The sequence below is a fragment of the Medicago sativa genome, chromosome 2, assembly GCF_051527215.1.
Source record: "Medicago sativa cultivar Bolivia chromosome 2, Bolivia_mono, whole genome shotgun sequence".
In the NCBI taxonomy this organism is placed as follows: domain Eukaryota; kingdom Viridiplantae; phylum Streptophyta; class Magnoliopsida; order Fabales; family Fabaceae; genus Medicago; species Medicago sativa.
The window spans coordinates 84,157,681-84,173,110 of record NC_140750.1 but is presented as its reverse complement, the minus strand read 5'-3'; positions in this window follow the sequence as shown (position 1 = coordinate 84,173,110).

Genomic DNA, 15,430 nt, shown 5'->3' with positions numbered 1-15,430 from the left:
AGCGTGTGACAATTCGTTGGATAGGTAAACAACATAACTACGACTTCCATGGGATATTTTTGCATTCTCTAAAAATTCAGCCAAAATGGAGGTTAAGAAAATCCCCTCGTTAACTTAGGACATTACTCGTTTTCGACCCTTTTTTACTAGGAAGTCCATAATGTGGCCGATTTGCATTGAATCTTACCGTGTGACAATTTGTTGGATAGGTAAACAACATAACTATGACTTCCATGGGATATGTTTGCATTCTCTAAAAATTCAGCCAAAATGGGGCTTAAGAAAATATCCTCGTTAATTTTTGACATTACTCGTTTTCGACCCTTTTTTAGTAGGAAGGCCATAATGTGGCCGATTTGCATTGAATCTTAGCGTGTGACAATTCGTTGGATAGGTAAACAACCTAACAATGACTTCCATGGGATATTTTTGCATTCTCTAAAAATTCAGCCAAAATGGGGGTTAAGAAAATATCCTCGTTAATTTGGGACATTACTCGTTTTCGACCCTTTTTTAGTAGGAAGGCCGTAATGTGGCCGATTTGCATTGAATCTTAGCGTGTGACAATTCGTTGGATAGGTAAACAACATAACTACGACTTCCATGGGATATTTTTGCATTCTCTAAAAATTCAGCCAAAATGGGGGTTAAGAAAATATCCTCGTTAATTTTTGACATTACTCGTTTTCGACCCTTTTATAGTAGGAAGGCCATAATGTGGCCGATTTGCATTGAATCTTAGCGTGTGACAATTCGTTGGATAGGTAAACAACATAACTACGACTTCCATGGGATATTTTTGCATTCTCTAAAAATTCAGCCAAAATGGGGGTTAAGAAAATATCCTCGTTAATTTGGGACATTACTCGTTTTCGACCCTTTTTTAGTAGGAAGGCCATAATGTGGCCGACTTGCATTGAATCTTAGCGTGTGACAATTCGTTGGATAGGTAAACAACATAACTACGACTTCCATGGGATATTTTTGCATTCTCTAAAAATTCAGCCAAAATGGAGGTTAAGAAAATCCCCTTGTTAACTTAGGACATTACTCGTTTTTGACCCTTTTTTATAAGGAAGGCCATAAAGTGGCCGGTTTGTATTGAATCTTAGCATGGGACAATTCGTTGGATAGGTAAACAACATAGCTACGACTTCCATGGGATATTTTTGCATTTTTTAAAAATTCAGCCAAAATGGAGGTTAAGAAAATCTCCTCGTTAATTTGGGACATTACTCGTTTTCGACCCTTTTTTACTAGGAAGGCCATAATGTGGCCGATTTGCATTGAATCTTAGCGTGTGACAATTCGTTGGATAGGTAAACAACATAACTACGACTTCCATGGGATATTTTTGCATTCTCTAAAAATTCAGCCAAAATGGGGGTTAAGAAAATATCCTCGTTAATTTGGGACATTACTCGTTTTCGACCCTTTTTTAGTAGGAAGGCTATAATGTGGCCGAGTTGCATTGAATCTTAGCGTGTGACAATTCGTTGGATAGGTAAACAACATAACTACGACTTCCATGGGATATTTTTGCATTCTCTAAAAATTCAGCCAAAATGGAGGTTAAGAAAATCCCCTCGTTAACTTAGGACATTACTCGTTTTCGACCCTTTTTTACTAGGAAGTCCATAATGTGGCCGATTTGCATTGAATCTTACCGTGTGACAATTTGTTGGATAGGTAAACAACATAACTATGACTTCCATGGGATATGTTTGCATTCTCTAAAAAGTCAGCCAAAATGGGGCTTAAGAAAATATCCTCGTTAATTTTTGACATTACTCGTTTTCGACCCTTTTTTAGTAGGAAGGCCATAATGTGGCCGATTTGCATTGAATCTTAGCGTGTGACAATTCGTTGGATAGGTAAACAACCTAACAATGACTTCCATGGGATATTTTTGCATTCTCTAAAAATTCAGCCAAAATGGGGGTTAAGAAAATATCCTCGTTAATTTGGGACATTACTCGTTTTCGACCCTTTTTTAGTAGGAAGGCCATAATGTGGCCGATTTGCATTGAATCTTAGCGTGTGACAATTCGTTGGATAGGTAAACAACATAACTACGACTTCCATGGGATATTTTTGCATTCTCTAAAAATTCAGCCAAAATGGGGGTTAAGAAAATATCCTCGTTAATTTTTGACATTACTCGTTTTCGACCCTTTTTTAGTAGGAAGGCCATAATGTGGCCGATTTGCATTGAATCTTAGCGTGTGACAATTCGTTGGATAGGTAAACAACATAACTATGACTTCCATGGGATATTTTTGCATTCTCTAAAAATTCAGCCAAAATGGGGGTTAAGAAAATATCCTCGTTAATTTGGGACATTACTCGTTTTCGACCCTTTTTTAGTAGGAAGGCCATAATGTGGCCGATTTGCATTGAATCTTAGCGTGTGACAATTCGTTAGATAGGTAAACAACATAACTACGACTTCCATGGGATATTTTTGCATTCTCTAAAAATTCAGCCAAAATGGGGGTTAAGAAAATATCCTCGTTAATTTGGGACATTACTCGTTTTCGACCCTTTTTTAGTAGGAAGGCCATAATGTGGCCGACTTGCATTGAATCTTAGCGTGTGACAATTCGTTGGATAGGTAAACAACATAACTACGACTTCCATGGGATATTTTTGCATTCTCTAAAAATTCAGCCAAAATGGAGGTTAAGAAAATCCCCTAGTTAACTTAGGACATTACTCGTTTTTGACCCTTTTTTATAAGGAAGGCCATAAAGTGGCCGGTTTGTATTGAATCTTAGCATGGGACAATTCGTTGGATAGGTAAACAACATAGCTACGACTTCCATGGGATATTTTTGCATTTTTTAAAAATTCAGCCAAAATGGAGGTTAAGAAAATCTCCTCGTTAATTTGGGACATTACTCGTTTTCGACCCTTTTTTACTAGGAAGGCCATAATGTGGCCGATTTGCATTGAATCTTAGCGTGTGACAATTCGTTGGATAGGTAAACAACATAACTACGACTTCCATGGGATATTTTTGCATTCTCTAAAAATTCAGCCAAAATGGGGGTTAAGAAAATATCCTCGTTAATTTGGGACATTACTCGTTTTCGACCCTTTTTTAGTAGGAAGGCTATAATGTGGCCGAGTTGCATTGAATCTTAGCGTGTGACAATTCGTTGGATAGGTAAACAACATAACTACGACTTCCTTGGGATATTTTTGCATTCTCTAAAAATTCAGCCAAAATGGAGGTTAAGAAAATCCCCTCGTTAATTTAGGACATTACTCGTTTTCGACCCTTTTTTAGTAGGAAGGCCATAATGTGGCCGACTTGCATTGAATCTTAGCGTGTGACAATTCGTTGGATAGGTAAACAACATAACTACGACTTCCATGGGATATTTTTGCATTCTCTAAAAATTCAGCCAAAATGGAGGTTAAGAAAATCCCCTCGTTAATTTAGGACATTACTCGTTTTCGACCCTTTTTTATAAGGAAGGCCATAAAGTGGCCGGTTTGTATTGAATCTTAGTATGGGACAATTCGTTGGATAGGTAAACAACATAGCTACGACTTCCATCGGATATTTTTGCATTTTTTAAAAATTCAGCCAAAATGGAGGTTAAGAAAATCTCCTCGTTAATTTGGGACATTACTCGTTTTCGACCCTTTTTTACTAGGAAGGCCATAATGTGGCCGATTTGCATTGAATCTTAGCGTGTGACAATTCGTTGGATAGGTAAACAACATAACTACGACTTCCATGGGATATTTTTGCATTCTCTAAAAATTCAGCCAAAATGGGGGTTAAGAAAATATCCTCGTTAATTTGGGACATTACTCGTTTTCGACCCTTTTTTAGTAGGAAGGCCATAATGTGGCCGACTTGCATTGAATCTTAGCGTGTGACAATTCGTTGGATAGGTAAACAACATAACTACGACTTCCATGGGATATTTTTGCATTCTCTAAAAATTCAGCCAAAATGGAGGTTAAGAAAATCCCCTCGTTAATTTAGGACATTACTCGTTTTCGACCCTTTTTTATAAGGAAGGCCATAAAGTGGCCGGTTTGTATTGAATCTTAGTATGAGACAATTCGTTGGATAGGTAAACAACATAGCTACGACTTCCATCGGATATTTTTGCATTTTTTAAAAATTCAGCCAAAATGGAGGTTAAGAAAATCTCCTCGTTAATTTGGGACATTACTCGTTTTCGACCCTTTTTTACTAGGAAGGCCATAATGTGGCCGATTTGCATTGAATCTTAGCGTGTGACAATTCGTTGGATAGGTAAACAACATAACTACGACTTCCATGGGATATTTTTGCATTCTCTAAAAATTCAGCCAAAATGGGGGTTAAGAAAATATCCTCGTTAATTTGGGACATTACTCGTTTTCGACCCTTTTTTAGTAGGAAGGCCATAATGTGGCCGAGTTGCATTGAATCTTAGCGTGTGACAATTCGTTGGATAGGTAAACAACATAACTACGACTTCCATGGGATATTTTTGCATTCTCTAAAAATTCAGCCAAAATGGAGGTTAAGAAAATCCCCTCGTTAATTTAGGACATTACTCGTTTTCGACCCTTTTTTATAAGGAAGGCCATAAAGTGGCCGGTTTGTATTGAATCTTAGCATGGGACAATTCGTTGGATAGGTAAACAACATAGCTACGACTTCCATGGGATATTTTTGCATTTTTTAAAATTTCAGCCAAAATGGAGGTTAAGAAAATCTCCTCGTTAATTTGGGACATTACTCGTTTTCGACCCTTTTTTACTAGGAAGGCCATAATGTGGCCGATTTGCATTGAATCTTAGCGTGTGACAATTCGTTGGATAGGTAAACAACATAACTATGACTTCCATGGGATATTTTTGCATTCTCTAAAAATTCAGCCAAAATGGGGGTTAATAAAATATCCTCGTTAATTTGGGACATTACTCGTTTTCGACCCTTTTTTAGTAGGAAGGCCATAATGTGGCCGATTTGCATTGAATCTTAGCGTGTGACAATTCGTTGGATAGGTAAACAACATAACTACGACTTCCATGGGATATTTTTGCATTCTCTAAAAATTCAGCCAAAATGGAGGTTAAGAAAATCCCCTCGTTAACTTAGGACATTACTCGTTTTCGACCCTTTTTTACTAGGAAGTCCATAATGTGGCCGATTTGCATTGAATCTTACCGTGTGACAATTTGTTGGATAGGTAAACAACATAACTATGACTTCCATGGGATATGTTTGCATTCTCTAAAAATTCAGCCAAAATGGGGCTTAAGAAAATATCCTCGTTAATTTTTGACATTACTCGTTTTCGACCCTTTTTTAGTAGGAAGGCCATAATGTGGCCGATTTGCATTGAATCTTAGCGTGTGACAATTCGTTGGATAGGTAAACAACCTAACAATGACTTCCATGGGATATTTTTGCATTCTCTAAAAATTCAGCCAAAATGGGGGTTAAGAAAATATCCTCGTTAATTTGGGACATTACTCGTTTTCGACCCTTTTTTAGTAGGAAGGCCGTAATGTGGCCGATTTGCATTGAATCTTAGCGTGTGACAATTCGTTGGATAGGTAAACAACATAACTACGACTTCCATGGGATATTTTTGCATTCTCTAAAAATTCAGCCAAAATGGGGGTTAAGAAAATATCCTCGTTAATTTTTGACATTACTCGTTTTCGACCCTTTTATAGTAGGAAGGCCATAATGTGGCCGATTTGCATTGAATCTTAGCGTGTGACAATTCGTTGGATAGGTAAACAACATAACTACGACTTCCATGGGATATTTTTGCATTCTCTAAAAATTCAGCCAAAATGGGGGTTAAGAAAATATCCTCGTTAATTTGGGACATTACTCGTTTTCGACCCTTTTTTAGTAGGAAGGCCATAATGTGGCCGACTTGCATTGAATCTTAGCGTGTGACAATTCGTTGGATAGGTAAACAACATAACTACGACTTCCATGGGATATTTTTGCATTCTCTAAAAATTCAGCCAAAATGGAGGTTAAGAAAATCCCCTTGTTAACTTAGGACATTACTCGTTTTTGACCCTTTTTTATAAGGAAGGCCATAAAGTGGCCGGTTTGTATTGAATCTTAGCATGGGACAATTCGTTGGATAGGTAAACAACATAGCTACGACTTCCATGGGATATTTTTGCATTTTTTAAAAATTCAGCCAAAATGGAGGTTAAGAAAATCTCCTCGTTAATTTGGGACATTACTCGTTTTCGACCCTTTTTTACTAGGAAGGCCATAATGTGGCCGATTTGCATTGAATCTTAGCGTGTGACAATTCGTTGGATAGGTAAACAACATAACTACGACTTCCATGGGATATTTTTGCATTCTCTAAAAATTCAGCCAAAATGGGGGTTAAGAAAATATCCTCGTTAATTTGGGACATTACTCGTTTTCGACCCTTTTTTAGTAGGAAGGCTATAATGTGGCCGAGTTGCATTGAATCTTAGCGTGTGACAATTCGTTGGATAGGTAAACAACATAACTACGACTTCCTTGGGATATTTTTGCATTCTCTAAAAATTCAGCCAAAATGGAGGTTAAGAAAATCCCCTCGTTAATTTAGGACATTACTCGTTTTCAACCCTTTTTTACTAGGAAGGCCATAATGTGGCCGATTTGCATTGAATCTTAGCGTGTGACAATTCGTTGGATAGGTATACAACATAACTATGACTTCCATGGGATATGTTTGCATTCTCTAAAAATTCAGCCAAAATGGGGCTTAAGAAAATATCCTCGTTAATTTTTGACATTACTCGTTTTCGACCCTTTTTTAGTAGGAAGGCCATAATGTGGCCGATTTGCATTGAATCTTAGCGTGTGACAATTCGTTGGATAGGTAAACAACCTAACAATGACTTCCATGGGATATTTTTGCATTCTCTAAAAATTCAGCCAAAATGGGGGTTAAGAAAATATCCTCGTTAATTTGGGACATTACTCGTTTTCGACCCTTTTTTAGTAGGAAGGCCATAATGTGGCCGATTTGCATTGAATCTTAGCGTGTGACAATTCGTTGGATAGGTAAACAACATAACTACGACTTCCATGGGATATTTTTGCATTCTCTAAAAATTCAGCCAAAATGGGGGTTAAGAAAATATCCTCGTTAATTTTTGACATTACTCGTTTTCGACCCTTTTTTAGTAGGAAGGCCATAATGTGGCCGATTTGCATTGAATCTTAGCGTGTGACAATTCGTTGGATAGGTAAACAACATAACTATGACTTCCATGGGATATTTTTGCATTCTCTAAAAATTCAGCCAAAATGGGGGTTAAGAAAATATCCTCGTTAATTTGGGACATTACTCGTTTTCGACCCTTTTTTAGTAGGAAGGCCATAATGTGGCCGATTTGCATTGAATCTTAGCGTGTGACAATTCGTTGGATAGGTAAACAACATAACTACGACTTCCATGGGATATTTTTGCATTCTCTAAAAATTCAGCCAAAATGGGGGTTAAGAAAATATCCTCGTTAATTTGGGACATTACTCGTTTTCGACCCTTTTTTAGTAGGAAGGCCATAATGTGGCCGATTTGCATTGAATCTTAGCGTGTGACAATTCGTTGGATAGGTAAACAACATAACTACGACTTCCATGGGATATTTTTGCATTCTCTAAAAATTCAGCCAAAATGGGGGTTAAGAAAATATCCTCGTTAATTTTTGACATTACTCGTTTTCGACCCTTTTTTAGTAGGAAGGCCATAATGTGGCCGATTTGCATTGAATCTTACCGTGTGACAATTTGTTGGATAGGTAAACAACATAACTATGACTTCCATGGGATATGTTTGCATTCTCTAAAAATTCAGCCAAAATGGGGCTTAAGAAAATATCCTCGTTAATTTTTGACATTACTCGTTTTCGACCCTTTTTTAGTAGGAAGGCCATAATGTGGCCGATTTGCATTGAATCTTAGCGTGTGACAATTCGTTGGATAGGTAAACAACCTAACAATGACTTCCATGGGATATTTTTGCATTCTCTAAAAATTCAGCCAAAATGGGGGTTAGGAAAATATCCTCGTTAATTTGGGACATTACTCGTTTTCGACCCTTTTTTAGTAGGAAGGCCATAATGTGGCCGATTTGCATTGAATCTTAGCGTGTGACAATTCGTTGGATAGGTAAACAACATAACTACGACTTCCATGGGATATTTTTGCATTCTCTAAAAATTCAGCCAAAATGGGGGTTAAGAAAATATCCTCGTTAATTTTTGACATTACTCGTTTTCGACCCTTTTTTAGTAGGAAGGCCATAATGTGGCCGATTTGCATTGAATCTTAGCGTGTGACAATTCGTTGGATAGGTAAACAACATAACTACGACTTCCATGGGATATTTTTGCATTCTCTAAAAATTCAGCCAAAATGGGGGTTAAGAAAATATCCTCGTTAATTTGGGACATTACTCGTTTTCGACCCTTTTTTAGTAGGAAGGCTATAATGTGGCCGAGTTGCATTGAATCTTAGCGTGTGACAATTCGTTGGATAGGTAAACAACATAACTACGACTTCCTTGGGATATTTTTGCATTCTCTAAAAATTCAGCCAAAATGGAGGTTAAGAAAATCCCCTCGTTAATTTAGGACATTACTCGTTTTCAACCCTTTTTTACTAGGAAGGCCATAATGTGGCCGATTTGCATTGAATCTTAGCGTGTGACAATTCGTTGGATAGGTATACAACATAACTATGACTTCCATGGGATATGTTTGCATTCTCTAAAAATTCAGCCAAAATGGGGCTTAAGAAAATATCCTCGTTAATTTTTGACATTACTCGTTTTCGACCCTTTTTTAGTAGGAAGGCCATAATGTGGCCGATTTGCATTGAATCTTAGCGTGTGACAATTCGTTGGATAGGTAAACAACCTAACAATGACTTCCATGGGATATTTTTGCATTCTCTAAAAATTCAGCCAAAATGGGGGTTAAGAAAATATCCTCGTTAATTTGGGACATTACTCGTTTTCGACCCTTTTTTAGTAGGAAGGCCGTAATGTGGCCGATTTGCATTGAATCTTAGCGTGTGACAATTCGTTGGATAGGTAAACAACATAACTACGACTTCCATGGGATATTTTTGCATTCTCTAAAAATTCAGCCAAAATGGGGGTTAAGAAAATATCCTCGTTAATTTTTGACATTACTCGTTTTCGACCCTTTTATAGTAGGAAGGCCATAATGTGGCCGATTTGCATTGAATCTTAGCGTGTGACAATTCGTTGGATAGGTAAACAACATAACTACGACTTCCATGGGATATTTTTGCATTCTCTAAAAATTCAGCCAAAATGGGGGTTAAGAAAATATCCTCGTTAATTTGGGACATTACTCGTTTTCGACCCTTTTTTAGTAGGAAGGCCATAATGTGGCCGACTTGCATTGAATCTTAGCGTGTGACAATTCGTTGGATAGGTAAACAACATAACTACGACTTCCATGGGATATTTTTGCATTCTCTAAAAATTCAGCCAAAATGGAGGTTAAGAAAATCCCCTTGTTAACTTAGGACATTACTCGTTTTTGACCCTTTTTTATAAGGAAGGCCATAAAGTGGCCGGTTTGTATTGAATCTTAGCATGGGACAATTCGTTGGATAGGTAAACAACATAGCTACGACTTCCATGGGATATTTTTGCATTTTTTAAAAATTCAGCCAAAATGGAGGTTAAGAAAATCTCCTCGTTAATTTGGGACATTACTCGTTTTCGACCCTTTTTTACTAGGAAGGCCATAATGTGGCCGATTTGCATTGAATCTTAGCGTGTGACAATTCGTTGGATAGGTAAACAACATAACTACGACTTCCATGGGATATTTTTGCATTCTCTAAAAATTCAGCCAAAATGGGGGTTAAGAAAATATCCTCGTTAATTTGGGACATTACTCGTTTTCGACCCTTTTTTAGTAGGAAGGCTATAATGTGGCCGAGTTGCATTGAATCTTAGCGTGTGACAATTCGTTGGATAGGTAAACAACATAACTACGACTTCCTTGGGATATTTTTGCATTCTCTAAAAATTCAGCCAAAATGGAGGTTAAGAAAATCCCCTCGTTAATTTAGGACATTACTCGTTTTCAACCCTTTTTTACTAGGAAGGCCATAATGTGGCCGATTTGCATTGAATCTTAGCGTGTGACAATTCGTTGGATAGGTATACAACATAACTATGACTTCCATGGGATATGTTTGCATTCTCTAAAAATTCAGCCAAAATGGGGCTTAAGAAAATATCCTCGTTAATTTTTGACATTACTCGTTTTCGACCCTTTTTTAGTAGGAAGGCCATAATGTGGCCGATTTGCATTGAATCTTAGCGTGTGACAATTCGTTGGATAGGTAAACAACCTAACAATGACTTCCATGGGATATTTTTGCATTCTCTAAAAATTCAGCCAAAATGGGGGTTAAGAAAATATCCTCGTTAATTTGGGACATTACTCGTTTTCGACCCTTTTTTAGTAGGAAGGCCATAATGTGGCCGATTTGCATTGAATCTTAGCGTGTGACAATTCGTTGGATAGGTAAACAACATAACTACGACTTCCATGGGATATTTTTGCATTCTCTAAAAATTCAGCCAAAATGGGGGTTAAGAAAATATCCTCGTTAATTTTTGACATTACTCGTTTTCGACCCTTTTTTAGTAGGAAGGCCATAATGTGGCCGATTTGCATTGAATCTTAGCGTGTGACAATTCGTTGGATAGGTAAACAACATAACTATGACTTCCATGGGATATTTTTGCATTCTCTAAAAATTCAGCCAAAATGGGGGTTAAGAAAATATCCTCGTTAATTTGGGACATTACTCGTTTTCGACCCTTTTTTAGTAGGAAGGCCATAATGTGGCCGATTTGCATTGAATCTTAGCGTGTGACAATTCGTTGGATAGGTAAACAACATAACTACGACTTCCATGGGATATTTTTGCATTCTCTAAAAATTCAGCCAAAATGGGGGTTAAGAAAATATCCTCGTTAATTTGGGACATTACTCGTTTTCGACCCTTTTTTAGTAGGAAGGCCATAATGTGGCCGATTTGCATTGAATCTTAGCGTGTGACAATTCGTTGGATAGGTAAACAACATAACTACGACTTCCATGGGATATTTTTGCATTCTCTAAAAATTCAGCCAAAATGGGGGTTAAGAAAATATCCTCGTTAATTTTTGACATTACTCGTTTTCGACCCTTTTTTAGTAGGAAGGCCATAATGTGGCCGATTTGCATTGAATCTTACCGTGTGACAATTTGTTGGATAGGTAAACAACATAACTATGACTTCCATGGGATATGTTTGCATTCTCTAAAAATTCAGCCAAAATGGGGCTTAAGAAAATATCCTCGTTAATTTTTGACATTACTCGTTTTCGACCCTTTTTTAGTAGGAAGGCCATAATGTGGCCGATTTGCATTGAATCTTAGCGTGTGACAATTCGTTGGATAGGTAAACAACCTAACAATGACTTCCATGGGATATTTTTGCATTCTCTAAAAATTCAGCCAAAATGGGGGTTAGGAAAATATCCTCGTTAATTTGGGACATTACTCGTTTTCGACCCTTTTTTAGTAGGAAGGCCATAATGTGGCCGATTTGCATTGAATCTTAGCGTGTGACAATTCGTTGGATAGGTAAACAACATAACTACGACTTCCATGGGATATTTTTGCATTCTCTAAAAATTCAGCCAAAATGGGGGTTAAGAAAATATCCTCGTTAATTTTTGACATTACTCGTTTTCGACCCTTTTTTAGTAGGAAGGCCATAATGTGGCCGATTTGCATTGAATCTTAGCGTGTGACAATTCGTTGGATAGGTAAACAACATAACTACGACTTCCATGGGATATTTTTGCATTCTCTAAAAATTCAGCCAAAATGGGGGTTAAGAAAATATCCTCGTTAATTTGGGACATTACTCGTTTTCGACCCTTTTTTAGTAGGAAGGCTATAATGTGGCCGAGTTGCATTGAATCTTAGCGTGTGACAATTCGTTGGATAGGTAAACAACATAACTACGACTTCCTTGGGATATTTTTGCATTCTCTAAAAATTCAGCCAAAATGGAGGTTAAGAAAATCCCCTCGTTAATTTAGGACATTACTCGTTTTCAACCCTTTTTTACTAGGAAGGCCATAATGTGGCCGATTTGCATTGAATCTTAGCGTGTGACAATTCGTTGGATAGGTATACAACATAACTATGACTTCCATGGGATATGTTTGCATTCTCTAAAAATTCAGCCAAAATGGGGCTTAAGAAAATATCCTCGTTAATTTTTGACATTACTCGTTTTCGACCCTTTTTTAGTAGGAAGGCCATAATGTGGCCGATTTGCATTGAATCTTAGCGTGTGACAATTCGTTGGATAGGTAAACAACCTAACAATGACTTCCATGGGATATTTTTGCATTCTCTAAAAATTCAGCCAAAATGGGGGTTAAGAAAATATCCTCGTTAATTTGGGACATTACTCGTTTTCGACCCTTTTTTAGTAGGAAGGCCATAATGTGGCCGATTTGCATTGAATCTTAGTGTGTGACAATTCGTTGGATAGGTAAACAACATAACTACGACTTCCATGGGATATTTTTGCATTCTCTAAAAATTCAGCCAAAATGGGGGTTAAGAAAATATCCTCGTTAATTTTTGACATTACTCGTTTTCGACCCTTTTTTAGTAGGAAGGCCATAATGTGGCCGATTTGCATTGAATCTTAGCGTGTGACAATTCGTTGGATAGGTAAACAACATAACTATGACTTCCATGGGATATTTTTGCATTCTCTAAAAATTCAGCCAAAATGGGGGTTAAGAAAATATCCTCGTTAATTTGGGACATTACTCGTTTTCGACCCTTTTTTAGTAGGAAGGCCATAATGTGGCCGATTTGCATTGAATCTTAGCGTGTGACAATTCGTTGGATAGGTAAACAACATAACTACGACTTCCATGGGATATTTTTGCATTCTCTAAAAATTCAGCCAAAATGGGGGTTAAGAAAATATCCTCGTTAATTTGGGACATTACTCGTTTTCGACCCTTTTTTAGTAGGAAGGCCATAATGTGGCCGATTTGCATTGAATCTTAGCGTGTGACAATTCGTTGGATAGGTAAACAACATAACTACGACTTCCATGGGATATTTTTGCATTCTCTAAAAATTCAGCCAAAATGGGGGTTAAGAAAATATCCTCGTTAATTTTTGACATTACTCGTTTTCGACCCTTTTTTAGTAGGAAGGCCATAATGTGGCCGATTTGCATTGAATCTTACCGTGTGACAATTTGTTGGATAGGTAAACAACATAACTATGACTTCCATGGGATATGTTTGCATTCTCTAAAAATTCAGCCAAAATGGGGCTTAAGAAAATATCCTCGTTAATTTTTGACATTACTCGTTTTCGACCCTTTTTTAGTAGGAAGGCCATAATGTGGCCGATTTGCATTGAATCTTAGCGTGTGACAATTCGTTGGATAGGTAAACAACCTAACAATGACTTCCATGGGATATTTTTGCATTCTCTAAAAATTCAGCCAAAATGGGGGTTAAGAAAATATCCTCGTTAATTTGGGACATTACTCGTTTTCGACCCTTTTTTAGTAGGAAGGCCATAATGTGGCCGATTTGCATTGAATCTTAGCGTGTGACAATTCGTTGGATAGGTAAACAACATAACTATGACTTCCATGGGATATTTTTGCATTCTCTAAAAATTCAGCCAAAATGGGGGTTAAGAAAATATCCTCGTTAATTTTTGACATTACTCGTTTTCGACCCTTTTTTAGTAGGAAGGCCATAATGTGGCCGATTTGCATTGAATCTTAGCGTGTGACAATTCGTTGGATAGGTAAACAACATAACTATGACTTCCATGGGATATTTTTGCATTCTCTAAAAATTCAGCCAAAATGGGGGTTAAGAAAATATCCTCGTTAATTTGGGACATTACTCGTTTTCGACCCTTTTTTAGTAGGAAGGCCATAATGTGGCTGATTTGCATTGAATCTTAGCGTGTGACAATTCGTTGGATAGGTAAACAACATAACTACGACTTCCATGGGATATTTTTGCATTCTCTAAAAATTCAGCCAAAATGGGGGTTAAGAAAATATCCTCGTTAATTTGGGACATTACTCGTTTTCGACCCTTTTTTAGTAGGAAGGCCATAATGTGGCCGACTTGCATTGAATCTTAGCGTGTGACAATTCGTTGGATAGGTAAACAACATAACTACGACTTCCATGGGATATTTTTGCATTCTCTAAAAATTCAGCCAAAATGGAGGTTAAGAAAATCCCCTTGTTAACTTAGGACATTACTCGTTTTTGACCCTTTTTTATAAGGAAGGCCATAAAGTGGCCGGTTTGTATTGAATCTTAGCATGGGACAATTCGTTGGATAGGTAAACAACATAGCTACGACTTCCATGGGATATTTTTGCATTTTTTAAAAATTCAGCCAAAATGGAGGTTAAGAAAATCTCCTCGTTAATTTGGGACATTACTCGTTTTCAACCCTTTTTTACTAGGAAGGCCTTAATGTGGCCGATTTGCATTGAATCTTAGCGTGTGACAATTCGTTGGATAGGTAAACAACATAACTACGACTTCCATGGGATATTTTTGCATTCTCTAAAAATTCAGCCAAAATGGGGGTTAAGAAAATATCCTCGTTAATTTGGGACATTACTCGTTTTCGACCCTTTTTTAGTAGGAAGGCCATAATGTGGCCGATTTGCATTGAATCTTAGCGTGTGACAATTCGTTGGATAGGTAAACAACATAACTACGACTTCCATGGGATATTTTTGCATTCTCTAAAAATTCAGCCAAAATGGGGGTTAAGAAAATATCCTCGTTAATTTTTGACATTACTCGTTTTCGACCCTTTTTTAGTAGGAAGGCCATAATGTGGCCGATTTGCATTGAATCTTAACGTGTGACAATTTGTTGGATAGGTAAACAACATAACTATGACTTCCATGGGATATGTTTGCATTCTCTAAAAATTCAGCCAAAATGGGGCTTAAGAAAATATCCTCGTTAATTTTTGACATTACTCGTTTTCGACCCTTTTTTAGTAGGAAGGCCATAATGTGGCCGATTTGCATTGAATCTTAGCGTGTGACAATTCGTTGGATAGGTAAACAACCTAACAATGACTTCCATGGGATATTTTTGCATTCTCTAAAAATTCAGCCAAAATGGGGGTTAAGAAAATATCCTCGTTAATTTGGGACATTACTCGTTTTCGACCCTTTTTTAGTAGGAAGGCCATAATGTGGCCGATTTGCATTGAATCTTAGCGTGTGACAATTCGTTGGATAGGTAAACAACATAACTATGACTTCCATGGGATATTTTTGCATTCTCTAAAAA